General features: G+C 43.4%; 1 long non-coding RNA gene across 1 annotated transcript; it reads left to right on the top strand.

Annotated features, from left to right (window-relative positions):
• The first annotated feature begins 436 nt into the window (after positions 1 to 436).
• LOC118163260 lies at positions 437 to 2,729 on the top strand. The gene is made up of 2 exons (XR_004748950.1): positions 437 to 758; positions 2,414 to 2,729. It is a non-coding gene; the product is annotated as an uncharacterized LOC118163260 (long non-coding RNA).
• Positions 2,730 to 8,363: the final 5,634 nt, after the last annotated feature.

The raw sequence follows: 8,363 nt of genomic DNA, 5'->3' as shown, positions 1-8,363 counted from the left end.
GAGGATGATAACAAAAGCATAAGGTTGCACAAGCAACTGACTATACATATATCAAGATATGTAGTTTGGGTTCTTTGGGTTTTGGTCAGCTGGGAACCTTCCTTCCCCTTTTTAGGTGTTTGATGAGATTCAGCTCCCCATCTACCTCGGGAGCCAAGTACACAGGGAGGGAGATGGAGCTGTGTGATGAATCCAGCATTGAGCTTTACATCTAGGAAAGGTTTAATCCCTCTTAAAGAGTAGTTCTCTAATCCGTAAAGGAAGGAGGATCAGAAACAGTGTGTGGAGCAGCTGTCCTCAGGACAGCAGTTTTGTGCTGGGTTTCCTGAGGCTCTGAAAGTGGCTGTGAAGGTGGCCGGGGGACAGGACACCCAGAGGGAGGCCTCCAAGGACACACCCAGCCCAAGGTGGCAGGCTCTGTCCTTCTGGACTTCGACAAACTGCGTGAATGTTTTGACTAGTTGCTCAGTTGGGCCCAAGCTATTCGTTTAATGACTATCCACAAATGTTTGCACAAAAGGCTGGGTTGCTTGCTTGTGCAAACTTTTTGGAATGGTTAATCTTCAGTCACTAAATCATGGTTTGGGAGCAGAAATAAAGTAGTGACTAGCAAACAGGCAGTGACACAGAGCTCTCCTCAGCTGTGCCAGCAGATGGGCCAAAACCTGCATGTTCTCCTGTGGCCATGGTGGATATGGGCATATAATCTCCTACCTCCTGGTCTGTGACACAGCTCCTCCTGGTCATGTTCAGGCACGGTAACATTTTCTTATATGGGTGGATAACTGTTGCAACTATAATTATAGATAGTAAATGCATTAGAAAAGATAAAATGTTCTGGTGAGTGACTCATAAACAGGGAAAAGGACACAGCTTGTCAAAGGCGTCCACAACAAATGGCCAGTTCTGCTCTGTTTCGGTGAGGCTGTGATTTGCAGCTCCTGAGTTGCACTAGGGCTCTGTAGCAATCCAACTGTAGAAGCTCAGCTCAAGGGATAATGTCAGAAAACTGTAACCTGAGAAAAGATCCCTCAAAAAACACTGTCAGGCTTTGTGGTGCTGGTCTTTGTTTGTCCCTCCTCATTGATTTGTTTACACTGGAAAGGAAAGGTTAAATAATATTCAGTTTTGTAAACAGATCATCAGTAAAATAGCCTTTGTTAATATTAATAAATAGCTTGCTTAAGAAAACCCCCCAAGTCCCTGTGGTAGGTATTAGCCTTTGGTTTCCAGTTACTCAACCTCTTTACAAGTCTTAGAGATCTCATAAACTTTGAATGTTGTAGTAAAAATATTTATAGGGTAAGTCAAAGAAAAACATAAAATTGCATTCAAGTTTTGACATGAGTAAAACTACTTATCCTGCTTATTTTTTATTATGAAAAACTGGATGCTGTGACCTCACTAAAATATGATAGCTATTTAAGCAGAAAGGTTGGAAAGGATTTTGTGCATGTTAGTATTTCCTTTCTAAAGTATTAATATTTACCTTGGGAAACTCTTAAGTGCTTAATTGGAAAAGACAGACAGGCGGTGCTGATGGTGTCACAGGCTACTGATGGAGTTACGACAAAACTTTGTATGATAATTCCAGATGATGCTTCAGTCAGATGCTAGGCTGAACTGCATTTTCACTGTGCTTGATAAAGGTTAGATTTAAAGAACATCTGAGTGCCACCTCAAGAGCTTAAATTAATCAGGCAGATCCTAGAAAACCTACTTTCAACTTGGCCAGTTCTATAGATGACTCAAAGCCCCTACAACATCTCAGTTTTCACTGGCAGCATGTTTATAACCACCTGTCCCCTCTCTAGGCATCATAAGGCTTCAGGGAGCTCCAGATAAGCTCTTGTATACCTGGCTGCTGCCTTATCTTTTTGGTAAAGTGGGAGCCAGCTGGCAGGCTTGGAGCATGCTTGATGCCTCAGACTTTGCATGGCAAACAGCAAAGGGCACAATTTATAGGACCAAGCTGTCTGCCTGCCAGTCTGTACTGTACCACCAGTACTGGGAAAGGGAGACCTGCTTTTAAATTCTCACCTGATTTCAGGTGAGAATTTCTCTCACATCCCATGGGAGTGCTCGAGATAGTCCAAAATGTGTTTTCCTCCACCTCTTTGTTGACTTGGTTTTATGTTGAAGAAATATTTAGATATTTTGGGAGGCTTAAGTGAGAAGGAGATACTGATTCACTTCCAGGTTGTAAAGATATGTACTAAAGTTACGGAAAAGTTGCGGTCAAGCCAAACCCAGGCTGAGGGAAATAAAAGGTGCTAGGTTCTTGCTCTTTTGTAGCAAGGCTCTTTGGAAGACCTGATAACAAACATCTCAAATCATTCATCTGCCTTGAAAATTCAGGTTTAAATCACATGAAAGAGAATTGCTAAAACCAGGGGGCTTGGTGTTTCTTTAGGAGCTAAAGTGAAGTATTTAATTATCACAGAGTGTTTGGGTTGGTGACACTTCTGAGTATCCAGCCTTTGCCTGGCCTCTTCCAGTTGAGTGGCTGCCACAGCTGGCAAGGAGCTTTCATGCTGAAAAAGAACTTTTCACAAACATTTTCAAAAAGAATTTCCTTTCAGTTATTTTCCTAACCAATGTTGATTCCTGTCCCTGACCCCAGTAACAGGGTTTTGGGGATGGCTTGTGGTGGGTAGCAGGGGGAAACTCCCTGGAAATCCTCTGCTGTGAAAAGTATTGCATTCCTGCTAGATTTTGTATCCAGGTGAGGGATTCCTATGGGGCAAAGACCAGAAAGAAACCTCCTCTAGTCTTGTGCAGGCATCCCTGTTTTGCTCTGCAGACAGGCTGGGAGCAGAGCTGCTCTGTGGGGAGCCCGGCGGAGGGCTTTGCTGGGAGGGGGAGAGCGGCAGCTTGTACCGCTGTACTTAACACCCGCAGCTCTGACAGTGTTAACACACACCTGGAGCTTTTTATTGCTATTATAAAACAGGATTTTAGTTAACTTACTGTCCCGCCATGTTTAGACAGAACATACACACAGGTTTTGAGACTACAAGACAAAACCTTAATAAAAAATATGTGCTATAATAATAGCTCATTGCCTGTGTTGAGACCTCATTTTTATGAGGAGGTGACCAGTATGTGACTGTCCTTTCCCTTCCTTTGTCTTTTGTAAATGAGGCATTATGACTTCTCTTAGGAATAGTCTTTATGGGAAACAACAAAGAAATAATTTCATAAGAACACTCACTTCTTGCAGCATCCACTACAAGTTACAACATAAAACCACCAAACCCTTGAAGATTAAGTGAGAGTTGTAGTTTGATGAGCCATTAGATCAGGTAACCATTATTCACGATATTTCAGGAAAAAAAAAAATAAAAAAACAAAAAAAAAAAATTTTAATGCTGTCTTTTTACTGCCTTGCTTACTTTGCATGATCCTGTTCTTGATCAGCTCCCTTGGTAAGAACCAGGGATAAATACCAAGCTCACATGCGCGCACAAGTTCTGAACTTTGAACGAATGCAGTATGTTAATACATATTAATCTGTTTACTTACTTAGCCCGTGTCTGGTCACAGCCAATAAATCCAAAAATCCAGGTGCTGCTGATTGTGTGGCAGGCATGTAAGCACACAGTACACAAAGGAAAACCTGGAAATTTGTCAGCTCATGGGAAGCGGGACCTTGCCTCATAACCAGGAAGGTGCACATGCTGAAGATGTGCCTTCAGAGGCGAGCTGCTCTTCACCGCGTGCTGACAGCTCATTTGGTTTCGCAGTACAGAGCAGGATGCTGCTCTTACCTTGAGGATGTCATCCTGAATTCACTGACTTGCTGAATGCTACCCATGAGCACAGCCTTGTCCACCTAAGTCTTGAGCAAGACATCCAAATGGGCATTACTGGGGAGGTGGTAGGAGGAGGGGAGAGGATGTTTTTTATTATTATTATTATTATTATTATTTTTTCCCTTGATAGAACATGCTGGGTAAGACTCATATTTTACATGGACACAGAGTTTGCAAACTAGACACATAGATGTTAATTAGGTACTAAGGAAGCTGTTGTGCAACCTCACCGTGGAGGCACGCAGTACTGCCTTGCTTTGGGTGTGTTAACGCTGAGCCTGATGTTGTAATGACTGCGTGCCTCATTTGAGGGCTTAGGGGTAACTGGCCTCCAGGGATATTGCACTTTGAGTTTGAATCGTATACTAAAATCATCTGACTGTTTCGAAAGAGAAAAAAAAAAAAAAAAAAAAAAAAAAAAAAAAAAAAAAACCTTTGCTGTATTTTACTTCACCTTTTGAACAGGATGCAAGGCTGAGAGGGAGAGCCCAGCTCCATGTACCCGTTGGCTGAATCCTCCTGGCTCTCCCCGTCTCATTATCTTTGGTATCACAGGCTCACCACCAGGCATATCTGTGACAGAGCCTTCAGGAACAAAGCCTCAAATCGAAGTGACTGAAAAACTGCTTCTAGGTGGGGGAATGGGCTCCCCCTGCCCCCAAGCTCTGCTTTCCATAAGCACCCCTGCAGGGGTGCCGGCAACTGCTCAGTGCAGGCAGATGTCAGTGCTGAGCGAGCAGAAGCTCACAGACTCATGGAGCAACCTTGGCAGGTTGCCCTATTTTTCAGATTTCAATGTACCTACAAAAACCTACAAAAAAAAAAGGAAAAAAAAAAAAAAAAAAAAAGCCCTCTTGGCCAGGAGCAAGGCTCTGGTGTAAGTAGTTCATCAAGACACACTCTCTTTAGCTCCTTAAACACACAGCTAGATCAAAATAAAGTATGAAGAGCATAAAGTAACTCACAGACACCGTTTATTAACACTGAGGCCTGCTGCAGGAAGAAAGTGACCCAGTAAATATCCTCCCCGAGCAGTAAAATAGCTGCTGTAAGGAGTTATAAGAACTTTTGCGAGCTGTAATTCCCTTAGGAAAGAAAAAAAAAGAGAGGGAGAGTTTTTTACAATCTTTCATCTCTGCTTGAAAGCAGAAATAAAAAGCATGCCCCTAAACTTCTAGGTGCTTGTGAGCAGCCTGCTAATAATGTCATCTTCTGTCTGGTCTTAAAGCAAGAGGAGAGATATGGAAGGAAAACAAACTTGCAAACAGTGCTGCTCAGCTTTATGAGTGCTGCGACTTCAAAGCCAGGAAGAAATGCTCCCCAAGCTGGCTACGCCGAGGACCAAGAGTTCAGCAGCTTTCAAGGGCCTTCATTAGAGAATATTCAGCATGAGAAATTAACTGTCTTTGATAGTACTGCAAATGGATACCTCATACCAGCGGTCCTGCATGCCACAAACCCACTCAGGCTCGTTGGAAAAGACATTATGCAAGTACTTGCATTTTGCTTTTACATGCTGTGTTTTAACAAAGCTTATTTTACACAAGGCTGTGATGTGTGCTAATGCCATCCACTTTTACTAGTGACTAAACTGGGATGGAGGGGAAGCCCAGCCAACATTTTCATGAGCAGTCTTAGTCCTGGGACACTTCCCATGGTGTTGCTGAGTGTGAGACACGTAGACAGGTCTGCTGGGGCACCCCAAGTCCCTCTGCTGGAAGGTCTGGAGGGCTCTGCCCTGCCCTGGGTGTAGAGACATGGAAGGAGTTACAGGATGTTATGGGCATGCAGATTTTGTAAACCAAGCCATCTTCTCATTAAAATATTCAGTCTCTGTTTTGCAAGTAAGCAGGATTGTGGCAGCTTAGTCCTTTCCTTGTTTGCTTTTTTATTCTTACAAAGCGTAAGACAAGCGGTGCATACAATACTTCTGCAATGAAAGAATGAAATGATGCAGATGTGTAGGTTCTTGAGGCACCCTGATATCTTTAGCAATGCTGAGCAGGAATACCAAAGCAGAAAAAGTCCTGAGCTAAGTTCAGTTAAATATATTCTTGTTTATCCCCTCTCTGTATCCATTTTTTCCCCATGGCAACTGTCGGTCTAAGTCTAGCTCCTCAGCATCTAAGAAAGTTTACAGCAAATGTTCTAGCCATCAGAAACGTGATCGTCCTCCAAGGGTTCAGGACAGTAACAGGAGTGCATATCAAAGCAGCTAGAAGGAGAACAGCCAGAATGATTTCTCCGTTTTCCGCAGAAATTGCAGTGAAATACACTAAAACAAAATGTGGCTGATTGTGTGCTCCATGCCAGCGCTGTGCTTGCAAATAATGAGTTAAACAGTGAGTTGACTGAAATAAATGTGCATTTTTTTTTTCTTCTGTGGACAACCGAGTCTCTAACAAGAACCACGTCTGTAATAAAAGTTATGATGTCTCTAGCAGGAACTGGTAGTGCAAATCAAACATACCATTAGCTTGTCAGGCTCAGCCAAGTGAAATAACAAGCAGCTGGGTAGTGCTGTACACTGAAATGGAAAACTGTTGCCCCTTAACAGAAGATTTCCTCAGAGAAAATTAAGCGTGAGGGGCAGCAACAGACCTGGTTATTCATGAGCATGGTGTCACGGGGAGGTCAGGGGAAGGACCTCACTTAAACCATCATTCTGGCTCAGGAAATGCTGCTTGACTACCGAAGTCAGAGCACAAACCCTCCCCAACACCTCGATGAGCACATTGGCGTGGCGGGGATGTGCCTGGTCCCTGTCGCCAGGAGAAAACACAGGAGGGGGTGCAGCGGCCACCTTCGACCACAGCCTGGCCACCAGCCCCAAGCTGAGGAGAACGAGGATGGAGGGTGCCCGAGAAATGGGGAGAAGGTGGTCATCTCTTTTTTCTGAAGAATAAACCTGGAAAGTGAGATATTTCCCTACAGTAGGAGTACTGGATGAAGACTTCATTGGGCTGCATTTGTTTTCAAACAATTTGGTTATACGAGTTTTTTGTGCTTTCAAAAATTTGGACTAGAACGTGTTTTGTACTTTGGGCTAGCTGAGTTTTTGTATTTTGGGGCTTTCAGCTCAAAGCAAGCTGTTTGTGATGTCGTGTGCTCTTTTACAAGCATTTGGCTGATGGAGCCTGGGTGGCAGAGTGGAAAATTGTTTGGGAGGTTTGCGTAGCCCTGTGTGTGTTCTGTGGCCCAGCAGCCAGACATTGTTTATTGAGTCCTGCGAGGGATCCTGGTAATCACGGCTGATTTGCAAAAGCGTATCTGTTGCCCATGTGTATCAATTAGATTGCAGCATTTGTGTACAAATCACAGGCTTGATATCGATCCCACAGCTCGCAGCCAGCTGAGAGCGTTTTGGTGCTTGTTTGGAGGGAAGTACCACTGTTTAGCCATAGAAGACCATTTCCAAAAAAGTTTGCTGCAGAAGTGAACCCAGTTTTCAAACGCATGTCCACCTTTAGCTGCCCCCTCCTGCTGAGCACCAGCCTGTGACACATCCAAGGACTTCCTTCATCACAGCCTCTGCCATGAGCCTCTGACGTGAGCCCCCTGCTCCCTGCTTGGTTCACAAAAGTCCCATATCAACTTTTGGTCCAGCACTCTGTGCTGGAGGAGGTTGGACTTCATTTCCCAGAAGCCAGCTGTTTAAAGAGGGAATTTTAAAGGAGACAAACGCGTTTTCTGGCACTGGGTGCTGTCACTTCCCATCCTTTTCCCCATGCTGGAATAAGCCCAAGTCTGAATAAAAAATGAGCGAACTAGAAGAAAACCTTTCTTTTTACAAAGCAATTCTAAACCACTTCCACGTGCCCGTGGTATGCATAGGCACAGTTTTCACTCGTGTCTAACCTGAATCCAAGGCAATGTAGCAGCAGCTCTCCTGAAAGTGCGATTTCTGGGCCAGCAGATGTGCCCTCGGTGGTTGTCAGACACCCCATCAGTCAGGCTCCTGGCAGGGCAGCACAGCTCCACACTGTGCAGGGCAGTTCTGGGGCGCCAGTTTTTCAGAATAACATCTGGAGTGTAAAAGGCACAGCAAGCCTTTGCCCCAGCTCTAGTAGTTAGAATTGCTTAGAAAAATGCTAAAAGAATACTGTAAAAGAAAATCCCAAAATACTTTTCTCTGCAAGTCTTTCCACTTTCTTATTTAATAATACAGCTGTGTTAATTTTTTCATTCAGTGACAAGGGAGGAAAACTCCCTCTTCCCTTCATCCTTCTATGCCTCAGGAAAAAGAGAAAAAAGGGAGGGAGGGAGGAAGAAAAGAGGGTTGCTGGGATGATAATGTCCTGAAACTTTTATTTATTTATTTATTTATTTTTCTTGGAAAGTTAAAACATTTTGGAAAGAACTTTTCCACATTTATTTTTGTTTTTGAAAGATACTTTTATTTTTTAAGAAAAACACTTTAAACTCCAAATATTGGCTAACTTTATAAACAAAATTCTTTCTCCATTTTATTAAGGGAAATAAACAAGGCATGAGTGATGGCTGAAGCAACAATTTCCAAGATGATTGACACATAGGAACTTTTATCTT

The sequence above is a fragment of the Oxyura jamaicensis genome, chromosome 2 (genome assembly GCF_011077185.1).
Source record: "Oxyura jamaicensis isolate SHBP4307 breed ruddy duck chromosome 2, BPBGC_Ojam_1.0, whole genome shotgun sequence".
Lineage (NCBI taxonomy): Eukaryota > Metazoa > Chordata > Aves > Anseriformes > Anatidae > Oxyura > Oxyura jamaicensis.
Note: the sequence above shows the minus strand (reverse complement) of the source record. Positions and strands in the feature narration are given on the sequence as shown.